This window comes from Eschrichtius robustus, chromosome 2 (assembly GCF_028021215.1).
Source record: "Eschrichtius robustus isolate mEscRob2 chromosome 2, mEscRob2.pri, whole genome shotgun sequence".
NCBI classification, from domain to species: Eukaryota; Metazoa; Chordata; class Mammalia; order Artiodactyla; family Eschrichtiidae; genus Eschrichtius; species Eschrichtius robustus.
The window spans coordinates 162,249,687-162,269,681 of NC_090825.1; positions in this window are offsets into that span (position 1 = coordinate 162,249,687).

The following is a 19,995-nucleotide window of genomic DNA, read 5'->3' on the forward strand; positions in this document are numbered from 1 at the left end:
CACTCCAGGAGGAGGTGGGAAGAGTGGAGCTGGGGGGTGGGGAGCTACTGGGAGCCTGAGGGGAAGATGGGGCACAGAGAGGGACTGGGAAATTGAAGGTGACTGAGACATGGGGGGCTCTGAGGGCTTGGCCAGCCCAGTGAGGCGAGGCTCCCCTCAGGGAAGGACACAGCCAGGCAGATCTGACCCCTTCCCATTCCCCCAAACTGAGAGCAGGTGGTCAGGCTGGGTGAGCAGCACCATTCTGAGGTTCAGTCTCCTGGAGTGAACAAAATTAAGAAGGCAGGGCATCCACTGGACCAGAATGGAGTAGGTCTTCATGACATATAAATAAAGGACACAGAGGCCCATGTACTGATGGTGCTGCCAGTATCTGTGCTGTGAATTAAAAAGCGCTCAGGGTGGGACTTCCCTGGTGGTCCAGTGGGTAGGACTCCGCACTCCCAATGCAGGAGGCCCGGGTTCAATCCCTGTTCGGGGAACTACATCCCGTGTGCATGCCGCAGCTAAGAGTTTGCATGCCGCAGTGAAGATCCCACGTGCCGCAACTGAGACCTGGGGAAGCCAAAACAAAAACAAAAAAATCTTTAAAAGAATATAGTATATTAAAAAACCACTCAGGGCTTCTCACCGTCTGTGGATGCCCAGAGTCAGGAGCCAAGTGTCTTCTCTGGGCAGTGGTATTTATGGAACATCAGTCCCTTGGCCTGAGCATGAGCCTCTGTGCCGACATGTGACCTTATGTGGGAGCCATAAAGTAAATGAGAAAGGAGGTGGTCAATGGTGTTTTAAGTGTGGGCAGCTTCCGAGTGAAATGCTGCTTGGAGATCATGTGTCCTGTAAATGTCTTCAGGGTTCTCCAGGTTACTGTGACCTTAAAATATTTGGTTTAGATCCAAAGAAATGCACATTCCGTGTTTTACCTCAGTGCTTTTAAAAGAAGACTGCCATATGACAGAAGTACTTCTTTTCTTGGACAACCAAGTCAGTTTTCACAGAAACACTGGAGCTTGCAGGAAGCTCTGACTTTCAGGAGCTCTAAAGCCAGCCTTCTTGTGCACATGACCCAGAGGGGGATCAGTCAGTGTTTAATCTTTACATTTGCTTCCTATTTCATAAACACTGATCACTGTGAGAACTGATGCAGATACTAGGGAAGGTTTTTGCTGATTTTCCTATCTGCTTTAGTTTGTTTTGTAGAAAGTATGTCATAGTTAAAAAAAAAAAAAAAGGTAGCACTGGGTGGTAGTATTTCTAGAAGCCTGGCAAATGCAAGTGTAAACCTTTCTTTACAAACCCTTGTCCAACTCAAGTTTTACAGAGAATAAGTTCTAAGGAATATACCTTTGTTGTTAAAAACCCAAAAAACCCAGAAACACTAATTTAACCTGAAAAGAAACATGAGTCAGCAGAAAAATCATAGAATCAAACCTACAAATTTTCAGATATTGGAGTAACCAGGCATATACAATAAGTATATTTAGTATTTTTAAAGGAATAAAGTAAGGCATTTAAATGTTAGTAAGAAGCAAGAGACTATAAAGACGATTAAACAGGTCATAAACAGATCAAAGTTAACTTGTAGAAATAAAAATATTTTCTTTAAAAAAAATCCATGGGTGTATTTTCTGAAGAATTGGGAAATATGAAAAAGAGTAAGAGATGGGAGAAGGGAGAGAAGATTTAGTATAATAACATAGTTATCTAAGTGGAATTACAGAAGGAGAGAAAAGAACATGGGGCAGAGGAAAGAGATAATGGCTGAGAATTTTCCAGAATTGATGGAAGTTGTCACTTCTTAGGCTCAGGAAACCCAGTGGGTCTGTAGCTCTACCTCGTCACATCTTAATGAAAGTCCATAATCCCAAAGACAGAGGGAAGATCTTGAAAGTAGATAGAGAGAAAAATCTTTAAAAAATTGGTTTATCAAAAGCCACAGGGGAAGCCAGAAGGAAAGTGAGTAATGCCTTCAATGTACTGAGAGAAAAATAACTATCAGCCTAGAATTGTATACCCAAAGCTGTCGTTCATGAATGAGGTGAAATAAGACATTTTCATCTGAGATAATTGTGATTTTCAGTAAGAAATATGTATTTGGTCTTGTCCTTAATCCTGGCACAGAGCTCCTAAAATTCTTGGAATTTCCTAAGTAATGAGAGTGATAGAGGTGTGTTAATATTTATAACAAGCTCCTATCAACCACACCAGACTTTATGTTAATGAGGTGACTTTTAGAAAGCCTTGAAGGATGGGGGCTGGTTGCTAGAGGAATCAACCATGTGATTAGAGGGTTAGAACTTTCAATCCCACTCGCTGACCTCTGGGAAGGGGAGAGGGGCTCGAGCTTGAATCAGTCACCAAAAGCCAATGATTTAATCAATCATACTTCTATAATGAAGCCTCCATAAAACCCCAAAAAGATGGGGTTTGAAGAGTGTCCAGGTCAGTGAATACATGGAGATTTGGGGAGAGTGGCATGCCCAGAGAGGGCATGGAAGCTCCATGCCCCTTCCCACATACCTTGCCCTTTGCATCTCTTCCATTTGGCTGTTCCTGAGTTATATCCTTTAATAGTAAACCAGTAATCTACTAAGTAAAATGTTTCTCTCTATTCTGTGAGCCACTCTAGCAAATTAATCGAACCCAAGGAGGGTTGTAAAAACCTATCTATAGCCAGTTGGTCAGAAGCACAGGTGATAACGTAGACTTGTGATTGCTGTCTGAAGTGGTGAGGGGGCAGTCTTGGGGGACTGAGCCCTTAACCTGTGGGCTCTGATGCTATCTCCAGGTAGATAGTGTCAGAATTGGGTTGAATTGTGGGATACCCAGGTGGTATTGGAGACTTGCCTGGTGTGGGGAGAGAACCTACACATCGGAATTGGGTGCAGAATTGTACAAACAAACAAAAAGTTTAGAATTTAAATATTCTCAAGGATGACTTTAAGGCAGACGGAAAGTCCCATAGAAGAAATCCCATAAGGGAGAATATGAAATGCAAGATTAGAATGAATGTGGGTGGGGGGGAAGGTAAATATGTGGATAAATCTAAAATGCTGAACCTGAAAGTTGATATTTATAATGCCTAATTTGGGAGTGAGTTTATGCCAATGCGGTGGCACAGGGTGGGCCCATAGATGGCCTTAGAATGGGGCCAGTCACCATGAAGACCAAATGATGAGAGGGTGGGAACTTTCAGTCACACCCCAACCTCCAGGGAGGGAGGGGGTCTGGAGATTGAGCTCCATAAAAACTCTGGAACAAGATTTGATGAACTTCCAGGCCAGTGAGCACTCGGAGGTGCTGGAAGGGTGGTGCCTGGAGAGATCATGTGCGCTCCATGCATTGAACCCCCATACCTTGCCCTATGTATCTCTTCCATTCGGCTGTTTCTGAGTTATATCCGGAACTCAGGTCATAAACCAGTAAACCTAAGTAAAGTGTTTCCTGAGTTCTGAGTCACTCTAGCAAATTAATCGAATCTGAGGAGGGGGTCATGGGAACCTCTGAATTTGTAGCCAAGCTGGACAGAAGTGTTGGTGGCCTGGGCACCTCATGGCAATTGGCATTTGAAGTGGGGGCCGTCTTGTGGGCTGAGTCCTTGAACCTGTGGGGTCTGACCGCTAACTCAGGAACTTAGTCTCAGAATTGGGTTGAACTGTTGGACACCTGGTTGGAGTCAGAGAATTGGAGAGTTGGTTGTTGGAAAAGGCACTACATATTTGATGTCAGAGAAAAAAAACACAGAAACCTCTTGTTAATTGGCAAATCAACAAGTCATTAAAACAAGATGATAATAACAGAATCAATAAGCTTGACCTAAAGCATCTATCAACCATTGCACTCAGTGATTGAAGAGTACACATTCCTATTAAAAACACATGGAACATGTCCTTGTTCTCAACCCTAAAGTTTCCACAACTTTCAAAGAATTGGCTTCATAGAGACCATATCCTTTGACCAAATTTTTCCTAAAAAGATACCAATAAAAAGATAACTAAAAATCCTTCATCACTTGAAAGTTAAGAAAATCACATCTAAATACCTCATGGGTTAAAGAAAAGAGTCATCGCAAATTATCAGTTACTTAGAAATGAAATGACAATGAAAATACAACAACATTTGGTTGTAGGTTTATATTAGGGGTAACTTTATAGCTTTTGTCATATTACTTAAAAAGACGAAAAGTTTAAACAGTTGTGCCTCTGACTTAAGAAGTTAGCAAAGTAACAACATAATAGACTCAAAGTAAATAATAAACAGAAATTAAAGAAGTAAAAAACTGAAAAGCAGAGGAGCAACAAAACCAAGTATTTTTAATTAACAGGGCAATAAGAGTGGGAAGAGAATCCTGGGGGCTGCATGGGAGGCAGGGGGGCCAGGTCTGCACTCTCCTTTTGCCCAGCCTTTTCTGGAAAAAACCCCTCTCTTCCCACCGTACTGCTGTGTTTCCTTGCCATGCTCCCCTTTCCACCTGGTGTTGCAGGTAACTTGATCTTCCAGAAGCTCTCATTTAAAAATATGTATTTACTTTGTCCCTTTTTCTTCCGGGTTTATCTCTGTGTTGCTTCTGTGTAGTTGAGGTCGTTCTATGTTTAATACGTCAGTTTTGCGTCTGTATTTTTTTCCCCACATTTCATGAGCACTTATCCCTCTGTCATCAACATGGATGTTTTTTGTGGCTTCCAGTATTTGGATATCACTTGGTTCACTCAACGAGGCCACAGATGGACATTCGACATGTTTTCCTTGTGCTTTCTCTATCTTTTTTAGATGATAATGTTTTGATACACATCTTCCAGATACGTCTTGTGGGATGATTTCCCCTTGACTCTTTGTATTTCAGATTTAATGGTTCACTATGGGCATGGGCAGAATGCTAAACACCTAGTGGGTGGCACTCAGCCAGTTGTGCTGTGTTCTTTTCTTGGCACTGGTTCCAGGAGTATTTATAAATAGATTTGAGAAAAATTATCAAGTGGGAAAGCTGAGACTGAGTGGGATGGAGACCCCATTGTAGGAGGCCTGTACCAAGAGCTTGTACCTGATGCCCCCAGCGTATCTGAGTGGATGCTGGCGGATGCTGATCCCTCCTCCCCTCTTTATGTTTAGACATGCTTTCTCCAACATTTTATTATGAAAAAATCTAACACAGAAAGTGAGAGGTTTTTTTAAACATATTTATTGGAGTATAATTGCTTTACAATGGTGTGTTAGTTTCTGCTGTATCACAAAGTGAATCAGCTATACGTATACACATAACACCATATCCCCTCCCTCTTGGATCTCCCTCCCACCCTCCCTATCCGACCCCTCTAGGTGGTCACAAAGCACCGAGCTGATCTCCCTGTGCTATGCGGCTGCTTCCCACCAGCTATCTATTTTACATTTGGTAGTGTATATATGTCCATGCCACTCTCTCACTTCGTCCCAGCTTACCCTTCCTCCTCCCTGTGTCCTTAAGTCCATTCTCTACAACTGTGTCTTTATTCCTGTCCTGCCCCTAGGTTCTTCAGAACCTTTTTTTTTTTTTTTTCGATTCCATGTATATGTGTTAGTATACGGTATTTGTTTTTCTCTTTCTGACTTACTTCTCTCTGTATGACAGACTCTATGTCCATCCACCTCACTACAAATAACTCAGTTTTGTTTCCTTTTATTGCTGAGTAATATTGCATTGTATATATGTGCCACATCTTCTTTATCCATTTATCTGTCGACGGACACTTAGGTTGCTTCCATGTCCTGGCTATTGTAAATAGTGCTGCAATGAACATTGTGGTACATGACTCTTTTTGAATTATGGTTTTCTCAGGGTATATGCCCAGTAGTGGGATTGTTGGGTCGTATGGTAGTTCTATTTTTATTTTTTTTTATTTTATTTATTTATTTTTTAACATCTTTATTGGAGTATAATTGCTTTACAATGGTGTGTTAGTTTCCGCTTTATAACAAAGTGAATTAGTTATACATATACATATGTTCCCACATCTCTTCCCTCTTGCGTCTCCCTCCCTCCCACCCTCCCTATCCCACCCCTCTAGGTGGTCACAAAGCACCGAGCTGATCTCCCTGTGCTATGCGGCTGCTTCCCACCAGCTATCTATTTTACGTTTGGTAGTGTATATATGTCCATGCCACTCTCTTACTTTGTCCCAGCTTACCCTTCCCCCTCCCCATATCCTCAAGTCCATTCTCTAGTAGGTCTGTGTCTTTATTCCCGTCTTACCCCTAGGCTCTTCATGACCTTTTTTTTTTTTTTTTCTTAGATTCCATATATATGTGTTAGCATACGGTATTTGTTTTTCTCTTTCTGGCTTACTTCACTCTGTATGACAGACTCCAGGTCCATCCACCTCACTACAAATAACTCAATTTCATTTCTTTTTTTTTGACCAAGTTTATTTAGACTATTTTTACCTTTAGCTCAGAAACTTGAGTCCTCTCCAAACTTTTCAAATATATGGTTAGTTGAGGTGGTTATTTTAAAAGGATATTAACAGTAGTACACTGTTTGTATTACAGCCCTCAGAGTTGACAGGTATGAAGGGGAGTGATAGTCACATGTTAGAGATTTAAGAAACTAATAACTCAGTTGTGGAAAGACTATAAAATGTCTTCAAGTATTTTATAAAATGCATTGTGTTTGTAGAATAGTATACAAATCCCTTGGTTTCTTTGTTATCTGGTGTAGTGTTAGAGATAGTTTTTGTTGAATTTAGGAGGTGGTAGTAGAAAGGGAGCTGAAAAACATTTGTCATCCAAAATGGAAACTAGTTGCATAATAAATATGAAATGGAGAGGCAGGACGGTGATGGAGTAATCAGGAGTAAAGGAGTAACAAGCAAGTGCAAATTATGATTCTGCAACCTAAAGGGAACAAACGACCTAGATAAAAACACATATCATCTGAGGGTATCAGAATTTGTAAGCAGCAAACATGTAGCATTATTTCTCAAAAAGGGATTGTCTTCTCACTTGTTCTCACCTATTTGAAAAACAAATTTTTCTTTATTTCTTGTTAGCCAGTATTTAACAACAGACTCTTTTCTTTTTTTTTTTAACCCCAGTCTCAGTTTGCCTTATTATTAACATTGCACATTAATATGGTACATTTTTTACAATTAATGAACCGGTATTGATAGATTCTTATTAACTAAAGTCCACACTTATTCAGATTTTCTTACTTTTTCCCTAATGTCCTTCTTTTGTTCTAGGATCCCATCTAGCACACCACATTACATTCAGTCATCCTGTCTCCTCAGGCCCCTCTTGGCTGAGACAGTTTCTCAGACTGTCCTTGTTTTTGTTTTTTGTTTTTTTTTTTTTTCACTTTCTAATCATACCATTTAATACAGGAAAGTGACTGTCTTCTTAATGACAATCTCTGGCAGCCCACTAACTTCCTTTTCTTTTCTTTTTTTTTTTTTTCACACACACACACTGTATTTTATTTTTACAAGAGATAAATAGACTGACGCCAAGCATTGTACATGGATGACCACAACAAAAGCAACAATGATTGCAATTACCAAACATGAAACACACTCATACTATGTCATAATATTGACATTCAGTCCAGTAATCCTCCACTGTAACAGCTCCTTTACTTTGCAGTGAAAATTGATTTGTATATTCTTTACCTCTGAGTCCTTGTGGGATTTTTTTTTTTAATTCAGACAGAAAGTCACAAAAATTATACTCATCCTCATCAGTTCACTCAGTCCCATGTAATTAATTTTTTTTTTCATCTTGATCTTTTGTTAGCACTTTTATGAGTTCATCAGTTTTTCATTAGAGTTCTGAAAATGCTTATTCATTCAGTTCAGCAGTACAGTCAGTTACCAGAAACCTGTACTTGTCAGAGTCTTTTCCATGAATTTCTTAATGAAACCCTTTTATAGGAACATATTTGCAAAAGCATCAGAGTACACCCAGAACTGTCTGTAAATGACAAAAGACTTCAAAATGACCACAGTTAAAGATTTGATGAAAGTTCATAATAATGCAGTTGACAAGAAAATTCGTTATTTCTGAGATATACATTTTAAGGTAATAACTAGGATTATGACTTATAACATTATACCGGAACATATAAGATTTTTAGAAATTTCATGTAATGTCTGAAACATTTATATTAACATATTTCCATACAAATAACCCTATGAAAGTTTAGTGTTAGTTGTTTTGTTTGTTTGTTTTTTTATACTGCAGGTTCTTATTAGGCATCAATTTTATACACATCGGTGTACACATGTCAATCCCAATTGCCCAATTCAGCACACCACCATCCCCACCCCACTGCAGTTTTCCCCCCTTGGTGTCCATATGTCCGTTCTCTACATCTGTGTCTCAACTTCTGCCCTGCAAACCAGCTCATCTGTACCATTTTTCTAGGTTCCACATACATGCGTTAATATACGATATTTGTTTTTCTCTTTCTGACTTACTTCACTCTGTATGACAGTCTCTAGGTCCATCCACGTCTCAACAAATGACTCAATTTTGTTCCTTTTTATGGCTGAGTAATATTCCATTGTATATATGTACCACAACTTCTTTATCCATTCGTCTGTTGATGGGCATTTAGGTTGCTTCCATGTCCTGGCTATTGTAAATAGAGCTGCAATGAACATTGTGGTACATGACTCTTTTTGAATTGGGGTTTTCTCAGTGTATATGCCCAGTAGTGGGATTGCTGGGTCGTATGGTAATTCTATTTTTAGTTTTTTAAGGAACCTCCATAATGTTCTCCATAGTGGCTGTATCAATTTACATTCCCACCAACAGTGCAAGAGTGTTCCCTTTTCTCCACACCCTCTCCAGCATTTATTGTTTCTAGATTTTTTGATGATGGCCATTCTGATCGGTGTGAGATGATATCTCATTGTAGTTTTGATTTGCATTTCTCTAATGATTAATGATGTTGAGCATTCTTTCATGTGTTTGTTGGCAATCTGTATATCTTCTTTGGAGAAATGTCTATTTAGATCTTCAGCCCATTTTTGGATTGGGTTGTTCGTTTTTTTGTTATTGAGCTGCATGAGCTGCTTGTAAATTTTGGAGATTAATCCTTTGTCAGTTGCTTCATTTGCAAATATTTTCTCCCATTCTGAGGGTTGTCTTTTGGTCTTGTTTATGGTTTCCTTTGCTGTGCAAAAGCTTTTAAGTTTCTTAGGTCCCATTTGTTTATTTGTGTTTTTATTTCCATTTCTCTAGGAGGTGGGTCAAAAAGGATCTTGCTGTGATTTATGTCATAGAATATTCTGCCTATGTTTTCCTCTAAGAGTTTGATAGTGTCTGGCCTTCCATTTAGGTCTTTAATCCATTTTGAGTTTATTTTTGTGTATGGTGTTAGGGAGTGTTCTAATTTCATTCTTTTACCTGTAGCTGTGCAGTTTTCCCAGCACCTAGAAAGTGAGAGTTTTGCAGTAAACACTCCTTGGACATGCCCAATTTGCAATGAGCTTCTGCTGTCCTTTTTCCTTTGGGTATCAATCCCCCACCCTAATCCTCTAGCCACCCCCCACCCCTTGGCCTTTCTTAATTTTTGATGCATTTCCAAGCAAGTGGCCGACCTCAGCCACACCCATCCCTAGCGCCTTCATCAACATCATTTATGGTTCTTTTTTTTTTTCCTCTTGGAGGTAAAATTAGCATATGGTGAAGTGCACAAATCCTGCTGTTTGATGAATTCTGAAAAATACGTACAATTGTGGTAGCTCTCTCCTGCTCTCAGTCAGGCTTTATGCCCCAACCATCACAGATGTGCTGAACCTGCTCTAAAGCTTCATGTCGGTGGGATCACATGATGCTGCACTTCCAAGGGAGGTTTTGTTCTCTGCATATTTTTGAGCCTCCCCCACGATGCATGTGTCCCTGGTGCAGTCCTTTTTTTGCTGAGTAGTGCCGGTTGAGTGGACAGACCACAGTTAGCTTCTCCATCTCCTATCGAGGGACCCCCAGGATATTTGCAGTTTGGGCTGTTATGGGGAAAGCAGCAGTGAGCGTACGAACCATGACCAGACCGTCTGTAAAAATAGAAATCTGACCTACAACCACTGGCCACCTGCCCAAGAAACCAACCCACCATCTCCAGTAGCCAGCCTGTTATAGTCAGACTTGCAGGATGTCAGCCTGCTATCTCTAGCAACAGTCCAGGCAGCCAAACAACAACCCCTGCAATTAACCATCAGCCCCAAACCACAGGACTTGATCAATAACTGATGCTTCCCTATCTTCTGTCCTGCTTCCAACTTGGAACCAACCAGAGAAAGCCAAATATGCTCCCTAACCCGTCCCACGGGACACCCCACTTCTCGTCAGCCGTTCCAGCTCCGCAGGCCCACAGCCTCCATTGGCACACCAGGGCCTTCCCTTTTCCCACAGGGAAGCTCTGCCACCCCTGACTGCCCCTCACTCCCTTGCTGCAGCGAGCTCTGAGCAGATAGCCTCTGTCCGTTCTCTGCTCCGGCCATCTCCATTCATTCCCACACTCGAACAAGCCCTTTGTGGACACAGGCTTTCAACTCGCCAAGTCATCGCCTCGGGCGGGGTCTGTGGGCCACACATAGGAGGAAGCTGCCTGCATTCTCCCACAGTGACCGGTCCGTTTTACACTCCCACCAACAGCTAGTGCATGCCAACATTTGGTGCTGTCAGTCTTTCTAATTCCATCTGGAGATTTGGTGTTTACATTTCAAACGTCTTGGGCAGATGCCTGGCTGTGCTGAGGGGAAGCCGGGGGAGCATTCCACTCTTCAACCCTGGGAGGGGGGGAGCCCCCTTGCACTCGCTGTGATCTGGGCACTTAGCCAACTCAGTGTCCTTGTCTTCAGTTTCTTTTCAAATGATATTGATTCAGTTTGGTCACATTTAGTGTTTGTGGGAAAAAATGAATTACTTCTGAATAAATTTTATTCAGAAATCTCTCAAAATAAGAAGTTCGTCAGGGAAATGAATGACAGCAGGGACCCTGTTGATGAAAACTCTGGAGATTGCTGAATTCTGATCTACATTTCACTCATTCATTCCTCTATTCATTCAACAAATTATCGAGTGCCTACAAACCATAAAAGTAAAATACAAAATATACTGGATTGCCGTAGCTCTGTGGTCAAGAATGAAGCAGAGAATGGGATGGGGTGTGTGCGGAGATGGGGTGAATTGGGGGGATGGGCTGTCTGTTGGTGGGGATGGGTCATGTGGTGGGGACCAGGCCATTGGCGGGATGGGGCATGAGCAGGTATGGAGCGCATTGGGGGACTGGGCACATGAAGGATAGAGGTTGGGGGGGGGCATATGTGCTGAGTGTGTCCAGACAGAGGACACAGCAAGGAAAGGCCTTGAGACTACTGCATGTCTGGAATATCCTTCAAATAGTTGAGGTCCGTGCATCTTGGGGCAGGATTACAGGAGGCCACATCAGGCAGAGCCCGCGAGGGGTTTGCACAGGGCCTGGCACTATCCTGGGGCAGAGTGGGGATTGAAGGAGAGCCCCTGCCCCTGGGTGATGGGTGAGGGGGTGCCAGCAGAGTGGGCGGAACTGGGTTTATCTTAAAGCACACGGGGCTTGTAGGAATTGTGGGGTGCTGCAGTGGCTGTCCTCATGGGGGTAGGGGTTCAGTAGGGGTGGGTGTGGGGTGGCCTGGAGGTCGTGGGCACAGAGGGGGTACCACCGAGAGGGTGCAGACTGACACAGGAGCATCAGGGGACAGGGCTGCTCACAGACACACCTGGCCCAGGGCCTTGATTGAGTTTGTGCGGCCTCTCCTGACCTGCTCCAGATACCCCATCACCTTGTGTTGGTCTGTTTTGTTTAATGGGTATTTTTACGGAGATCATTGCCATTGTAAGACATAATATAGAGAGGTGCCAGTACCCTTTACCCAGTTCCTCCCCATGGTAACTTTTAGCAAAAATGTGCTACAATATCACACCAGGATATTGACTCTGATACCATCCACTGGCCTTATTCAGGTCTCACCGTTTTCTTTGTGCTCATTTGTGTACATGTGTTGACTTCTGTCTCAACTAGAGTCAAGGTACAGAACACCTCTATCCCATATTGACCTGTCCCTAACCCCTGGTCACCACCAATCTATCCTTCATTTCTAAAATTCTGTCGTTTCAAAAATGTTATGTAAATGACATCCTATAGTAACCTCTATGTGTTGACTTTTTCCACGCAGCATAACTCCCTGGAGATCTGTCCAGGTTGCTGCTGTGTCAATAGTTGATTCCTTTTTGTGGCTCAGTCCAACTCCATGGTATGAATTACCACAGTCTGTTCAACCATCCACCTGTTCAAGGACATTTGCATTGTCTCCAGTTTGGAGTGATTACAAATAAAGCTGCTATAAACATTCATATACCGGTTTCATGTTTTATTTCTCAAGTTTTATTTCTCTGGGATAAATGCCCAGGAGAGCAACGGCTGGGTCATACGTTAGTTTCATGTTTAGTTTTATAAGGAACTGCCAACTTTTCCAGAGTGGCTATATCACTTTACACTCCTACCAGCAATGTACCAGAGATGCAGTTTCTCTGCATCCTTGTTGGCATTTGGGGTTTTCACTGTTTATAATTTTCTGATAGGCATGCAGAGGTATCTCACGATAGTTTTACTTTGAGTCTCCTTGATGGCTAATGGTGTTGAACTTCCTTTCATGTGCTTATTTGCCATCTATGTATCCTCTTTGGTGACATGTCTTTTCATGAATTTTACCCCTTTTCTAATTGGGTTGTTTGATTTTTACTGTTGAGTATATATTTCGATACCAGTCCTTTGTCGGATGTGGTGGATTCTCATTATTTGCTGGAGTTATGTTCCATAACTTCCCTGCAAACACTGAATTAGTGAATATTGAACCACTGCTCCTGTGGAAAGAATGGAGTTAGGTTCCCGCCAGCCTCTGGTTACATTTTTATCAACTGATCAACAGGTATCTTTATTTGATATGTATTTCTGTTTAAAGACACCTATATATTGCTGGTTCATTAACATTAAACTCACGGCCAACAGCATTATAACTTACACCTGAATGAAGCCCATCTAATGTATTTCCTCCATAAGGCATGTCACAGCCTTCTTGTGCTCAGGAACACTAGACAACACTTCAGCTCTATGCTTGGGGGCCATTTTAAACAGTGAAATCCACAAAAAGCACAAAAATTCAAAAAATGTGGTAATAAATCAACTATGAAAAGGACATTTGTTTACAGTCTGAAAACTGGGACACAAAGACAGAGTACGCCTTGTTCCACCTCAGCTGGGAACGTGAGCATTGGGAGAGTTGAGTTTTCACTGCTCTGGGCATGTCAGCAAGGACTGCGAAAGCACCTCGAGTATTGATTTTGGGGTCACAAATAAACTTAGGGAGTAGGCGAATTTGAAAATAGAGACACCAAGGATAATGAGGATTGAATGTGGTTTGAAATACAGTTGTCCCTTGGTCCTGGGGGGCTTGATTCCAGGACCTCCTTGAATACCAAAATCCAAGGATGCTCAAGTTCCTTATATGAAATGGTGTAGTATTTGTGTATAACCTATGCACATCCTCCTGTATACTTTAATAAAATTTCTTTTCACTGAGGTATAGTTGATTTACAATATTAGTTTCAGGTGTACAACATAGTGATTCAAAATGTCTATAGATTATACTCCATTTAAAGTTATTATAAAATATTGGCTATGTTCCCTGTGCTGTACAACAGCGGTCCCCGACATTTTTGGCACCAGGGACTGGTTTCGTGGAAGACAATTTTTCCGCGGACCTGGGTGGGGGGATGGTTTTGGGAAGATTCAAGTGCATTATATTTATTGTGCACTTTATTTCTATTATTATTACATTGTAATATATAATGAAATAATTAAACAACTCACCATAATGCAGAATCAGTGGGAGCCCTGAGCTTGTTTTCACTTGCCACTCACTGATAGGGTTTTTTTTTTTTTGATGAAATTTTAAAAAAAAATTTAATTTATTTTAGGCTGTGTTGGGTCTTCGTTGCTGGGCGCAGGCTTTCTCTAGTTGCGGTGAGTGGGGGCTACTCTTCCATTGCAGTGCGCAGGCTTCTCATTGCAGTGGCTTCTCTTGTTGCAGAGCATGGGCTCTAGGCGCGCGGGCTTCAGTAGTTGCAGCACGTGGGCTTCAGTAGTTGCAGCACGCAGGCTCAGTAGTTGCGGCGCGTGGGCTTGGTAGTTTCAACACGCGGGCTCTATGGCGCGCGGGCTTCAGTAGTTGTGGCGTGCAGGCTCAGTAGTTGTGGTGCACGGGCCTAGTTGCTCCATGGCATGTGGGATCTTCCCGGACCAGGGATCTAACCTGTGTCCCCTGCATTGGCAGGTGGATTCTTAACTACTGTGCCACCAGGGATGTCCCACTGATAGGGTTTTGATATGAGTCTGCAAGCAATTGATTTATTATGGTCTCTGTGCAGTCAAACCTCTCTGCTAATGATAATCTGTATTTGCAGCTGCTCCCCAGCGCTAGCATCACCGCCTCAGCTCCACTTCAGATCATCAGGCATTAGATTCTCATAAGGAGTGTGCAACCTAGATCCCTCGCATGTGCAGTTCACAGTAGGGCTTGCATTCCTATGAGAATCTAGGAATTTAGGATCTAGGAATCTAGGATCCTGCTGATCTGCCAGGAGGCAGAGCTCAGGCGGTAATGCGAGCGATGGGGAGTGGCTGTAAATACACATGAAGCTTTGCTTGCTTGCTTGCCACTCACCTCCTGCTGTGTGTCCTGATTTCTAACAGGCCACGGACCAGTACCAGGCTCTACCAGTGCACGGGCTCTAGGGTGCACAGGCTTCAGTAGTTGTGGTGTGCAGGCTCAGTAGTTGTGGCTCACAGGCTGTAGGGTGCAGGCTCGGTAGTTATGGTGCACGGGCTTAGTTGCTCTGTGGTATGTGGGATCTTCCCGGACCAGGGCTCAAACCCGTGTCCCCTGCATTGGCAGGCAGATTCTTAACCACGTGCCACCAGGGAAGTCCCCCTACTAGTATTCTGCCCTCCCTCTTTCTTCTGCCCACTGGTAACCACTAGTTTGTTCTCCATATCTGTGCACCTGTTTCTCTTTTGTTATATTCATTTGCTTTATTTTTTTGATTTCACATATAAGTGATAGTATACAGTATTTGTCTTTCTCTCTCTGACTTATTTCACTAAGTATAATACCCTCCAGGTCTATCCATATTGTTGCAAATGGCAAAAATTTATTCTTTTTATGGCTGAGTAATATTCCATTGTATATATGTATGAAATCTTCTTCATCCATTCATCCGTTGATGGACATTTAGGTTGCTGTCTTATCTTGGCTATTGTAAATAATGCTGCTATGAACATTGGGTGCATGTATCTTTTCAGATTAGGGTTTTGATTTTCTTTGGATATACCCAGGAGTGGAATTGCTGGATCATATGGTAGTTCTCTTTTTAGTTTTTTGAGGAACCTCCATACTGTTTTCCACAGTGATGCCACTAATTTACATTCCCACCAACAGTGTACAAGGGTTCCCTTTTCTCCACATCCTCACCAACATCCGTTATTTGTGATCTTTTTGATGATAGCCATTCTGACAGGTGTGATTGAGGTGCTATCTCATTGTGGTTTTGATTAGCATTTCTCTGATGATTAGTGATGTTGAGTATCTCTTCATATACCTGTTGGCCATCTGTATTGCCTTCTTTGGAAAAATGTGTATTCAGGTCTTCTGCCCATTTTACAACTGGGTGTTTGTTTTTCTTTTGATATTGAGTTGTATGAGCTCTTTATACGTTTTGGGTATTAAGCCCATACGGGTCATATCATTTGCAAATATTTTCTCCCATTCAGTAGGTTGTCTTTTTGTTTTGTCAAAAAGTTTCCTTTGCTGTGAAAAAGCTTTCAAGTTTAATTAGGTCCCATTTGTTTATTTTTGCTTTCGTTTCCTTTGCCTTCGGAGAGAAATCACAAAAAAAATTTCTATGATTTGTGTCAAAGAGTGTTCTGCCTATGCTTTCTTCTAGGAATTTATGGTTTCTGGTCTTACATTTAGGTTTTTAGTCCATTTTGTTTTTTCAAATCTTAATATTGAGTCTTTATTTTATTTTCATCAAACCTTCTTTATTACTTTATTACCTAACATTTTTTTAACTTTTTATTGGGTTGGCCAAAAAGCTCATTTGGGTTTTTTTGAAAGATATTATGGAAAAAACCCAAATGAACTTTTTGGCCAACCCAATATTATATATTGGAGTATAGTTGATTAACAATGTTGTGTTAGTTTCAGTTGCACAGCAAAGTGATTCAGTTACATATTCATGTATCTATTCTTTTTTAATTAATTAATTTATTTTTGGCAGTCTTGGGTCTTCGTTGCTGTGCATGGGCTTTCTCTAGTTGTTGTAAGTGGGGCTACTCTTTGTTGTGGTGTGTGGGCTTCTCGTTGCAGTGGCTTCTCTTGTTGCAGAGCTCTAGGCTCACAGGCTTCAGTAGTTGTGGCACCCAGGCTCAGTAGTTGTGGCTTGCGGGCTCTAGAGCACAGGCTCAGCAGTTGTGGCTCATGGACTTAGTTGCTCCATGGCAACTAATTCATCTGAGTGACTGTTTTTGTGCAAGTACCATGCTGCTTTGATTATTATAACTTTATGACTAGCCTGAAGTCAGGGAGTGTGACACCTCTAGCTCTGTTCTTCTTTCTTGTTTTGGCTATTCAAGGTCTTTTGTGTTTCCATACAAATTTTTAAATTAGTTGTTCTAGTTCTGTGAAAAATGCCATTGGATGTTTTTTTTTCTAAAGAAACCAGCAAATCTGGAGGTTTATTTTATAGATTGTCTTTTGATAATAACTGATCATCCTTAGTTATTTACTGGGGGCCACTCTTCATCACGGTGCACGGGCCTCTCACTATCGCGGCCTCTCTTATTGCGGAGCACAGGCTCCAGACGCGCAGGCTCAGTAATTGTGGCTCATGGGCCTAGTTGCTCCGCGGCATGTGGGATCCTCCCAGACCTGGGCTCGAACCCGTGTCCCCTGCATTAGCAGACAGATGCTCAACCACTGCACCACCAAGGAAGCCCGCCATTGGAATTTTGATAGGGATTGCATTGAATCTATCTTGGGTAGTATGGTCATTTTAACAATATTAATTCTTCCAATCCAAGAACATGGGTTTGTGTCATCTTCAGTTTCTTTCGTCAGTGTCTTATAGTTGTCTCAGTGTGGGTCTTTTACCTCCTTAGGTAGGTTGATTCCTAGATATTTTATTCTTTTTGATTCAATGGAAAATGGGATTGTTTCCTTAATTTCTCTTTCATATAGTTCATTGTTATGTATAGGAATGCAACCCAATTTCTTTCGTTTTTTTTCTATTTTTCGGACATGCCATGTGGCATGTGGGTTCTTAGTTCCCCGACCAGGGATCAAACCTATGTCCCCTGCAGTGGAAGCACAGAATCCTAGCCACTGGACCACCAGGGAAGTCCCCAACTGATTTCTATATATTAATTTTGTAACCTGCAACTTTACCAAATTCATTGATGAGTTCTAGTATTTTTTTGGTGGCATCTTTAGGATATTCTATGTATAACATCATGTCATTTGCAAACAGGGACAGTTTTACTTCTTCCTTTCCAATTTGGATTCCCTTTATTTCTTTTTTCTTGTCTTTCTTTTTTCTAGCCTTGGCTAGGACTTCCAATACTATGTTGAATAAAAGCAGTGAGAGAGGGCATCCTTGTATTGTTCCTGATCTTACAGGAGATGCTTTTATCTTTTCACCATTGAGTATGATGTTACCTGTTGGCTTATCATGTACGGCCTTTATTATGATGAGGTATGTTCCCTCTATACCTATTTTGTGGGGTGTTCATCATAAATGGATGTCGAATTTTGTCAGAAGCTTTTTCAGCATGTACTGAGATGATCGTATGATTTTTATTCTTCAATTTTTTAATGTGGTGTATGACATTGATTGATTTGCAGATATTGAAACTTCCTTGCATCCCTGGGGTAAATCCCACTTGATCATGGTGTATGATCCTTTTAATGTATTGTTGAATTTGGTTTGCTATTATTTTGTTGAGGATTTTTGAATCTGTGTTCATCAGTGATATTGACCTGTAATTTTGTGTGTGTGTGATATCTTTGTCTGATTTTGGAATCAGAGTGATACTGGCCTCATAGAAGGAGTTTGGAAGCACTCCTTCCTCTTCAATTTTTTCTAATAGTTTCAGAAGGATGGGTGTTAACTCTTCTCTAAATGTTTGATAGAATTCACCTGTGACACCATCTGTTCCTAGACTTTTGTTTTTTGGGAGTTATTTTTTTTTTAAATTATTGATTCAATTTCATTACTGGAGATTGGTCTGTTCATATTTTGTATTTCTTCCTAGTGCAATCTTGGGAGAGTATACATTTCAAAGATTTGTCCCTTTCTTCTAGGTTGTCCATTTTATTGGTGTATTTTTGTTTATAATAATCTCTTATGAGCCTTTTGTATTTGTGTTGTGTCAGTTGGTAACTTCTCCTTTTTCATATCTGATTTTATCACTTTGGGTCCTCTCTCTTTTTCCTTGCTAAGTCTTGCTAAAGGCTTATCAATTTTGTTTATCTTTTCAAAGAAGTAGTTCTTAGTTTTGTTGATCTTTTCTATTGCTTTTTAGTCTCTATTTCATTTATTTCTGCTCTGATATTTATGAGTTCTTTCTTTCTACTAACTCTGGTTTTTTTCTGTCTTTCTAGTTCCTTTACGTGTAAAGTTAGGTTGTTTATTTGAGATTTTTCTTGTTTCCTGAGGTAGGCTTATATTGCTATAAACTTCCCACTTATAACTGTTTTTGCTGCATCCCATAGATTTTGGATCATTGTGTTTTTTTTTTTTTGAGGGGGGGCTTTTTATTTTTTATTTTTATATTTTTAATGTCTTTATTGGAGTATAATTGCTTTACAATGTTGTGTTAGTTTCTGTTGTATAACAAAGTGAATCAGCTATATGTATACATATATCCCCATATCCCCTCCCTCTTGTGTCTCCCTCCCACCCTCCCTATCCCACCCCTCTAGGTCATCACAAAGCACCGAGCTAATCTCCCTGTGCTATGCAGCTGCTTCCCACTAGCTATCTATTTTACATTTGGTATATATGTCCATGACACTCTCTCACTTCGTCCCAGCTTACCCTTCCCCCTCCGTGTGTCCTCAAGTGCATTCTCTATGTCTGCATCTTTATTCCTGTCCTGCCCCTAGGATCATCAGAAGCATTTTTTTTTTTAGATTCCGTATATATGTGTTAAGATATGATATTTGTTTTCCTCTTTCTGACTTAGTTCACCCTGTATGACAGACTCTAAGTCCATCCACCTCACTACAAATAACTCAATTTCGTTTCTTTTTATGGCTGAGTAATATTCCATTGTATATATGTGCCACATCTTCTTTATCCATTTATCTGTTGATGGACACGTAGGTTGCTTCCATGTCCTGGCTATAGTAAATAGTGCTGCAATGAACATTGTGGTACATGACTCTTTTTGAATTATGGTTTTTTCAGGGTACATGCCCAGTAGTGGGCTTGCTGGGTCATATGGTAGTTCTATTTTTAGTTTTTTAAGGAACCTCCATACTGTTCTCCATAGTGGCTGTATCAATTTACATTCCCACCAACAGTGCAAGAGTGTTCCCTTTTCTCCACACCCTCTCCAGCACTTATTGTTTGTAGATATTCGATGATGGCCATTCTGAACAGTGTGAGGTGATACCTCATTGTAGTTTTGATTTGCATTTCTCTAATGATTAGTGATGTTGAACATCCTTTCATGTGTCTGTTGGCAATCTGTATATCTTCTTTGGAGAAATGTCTATTTAGGTCTTCTGCCCATTTTTGGATTGGGTTGTTTGTTTTTCTGATATTAAGCTGCATGAGCTGCTTGTATATTTTGGAGATTAATCCTTGGTCAGTTGCTTCATTTGCAAATATTTTCTCCCATTCTGAGGTTGTCTTTTGGTC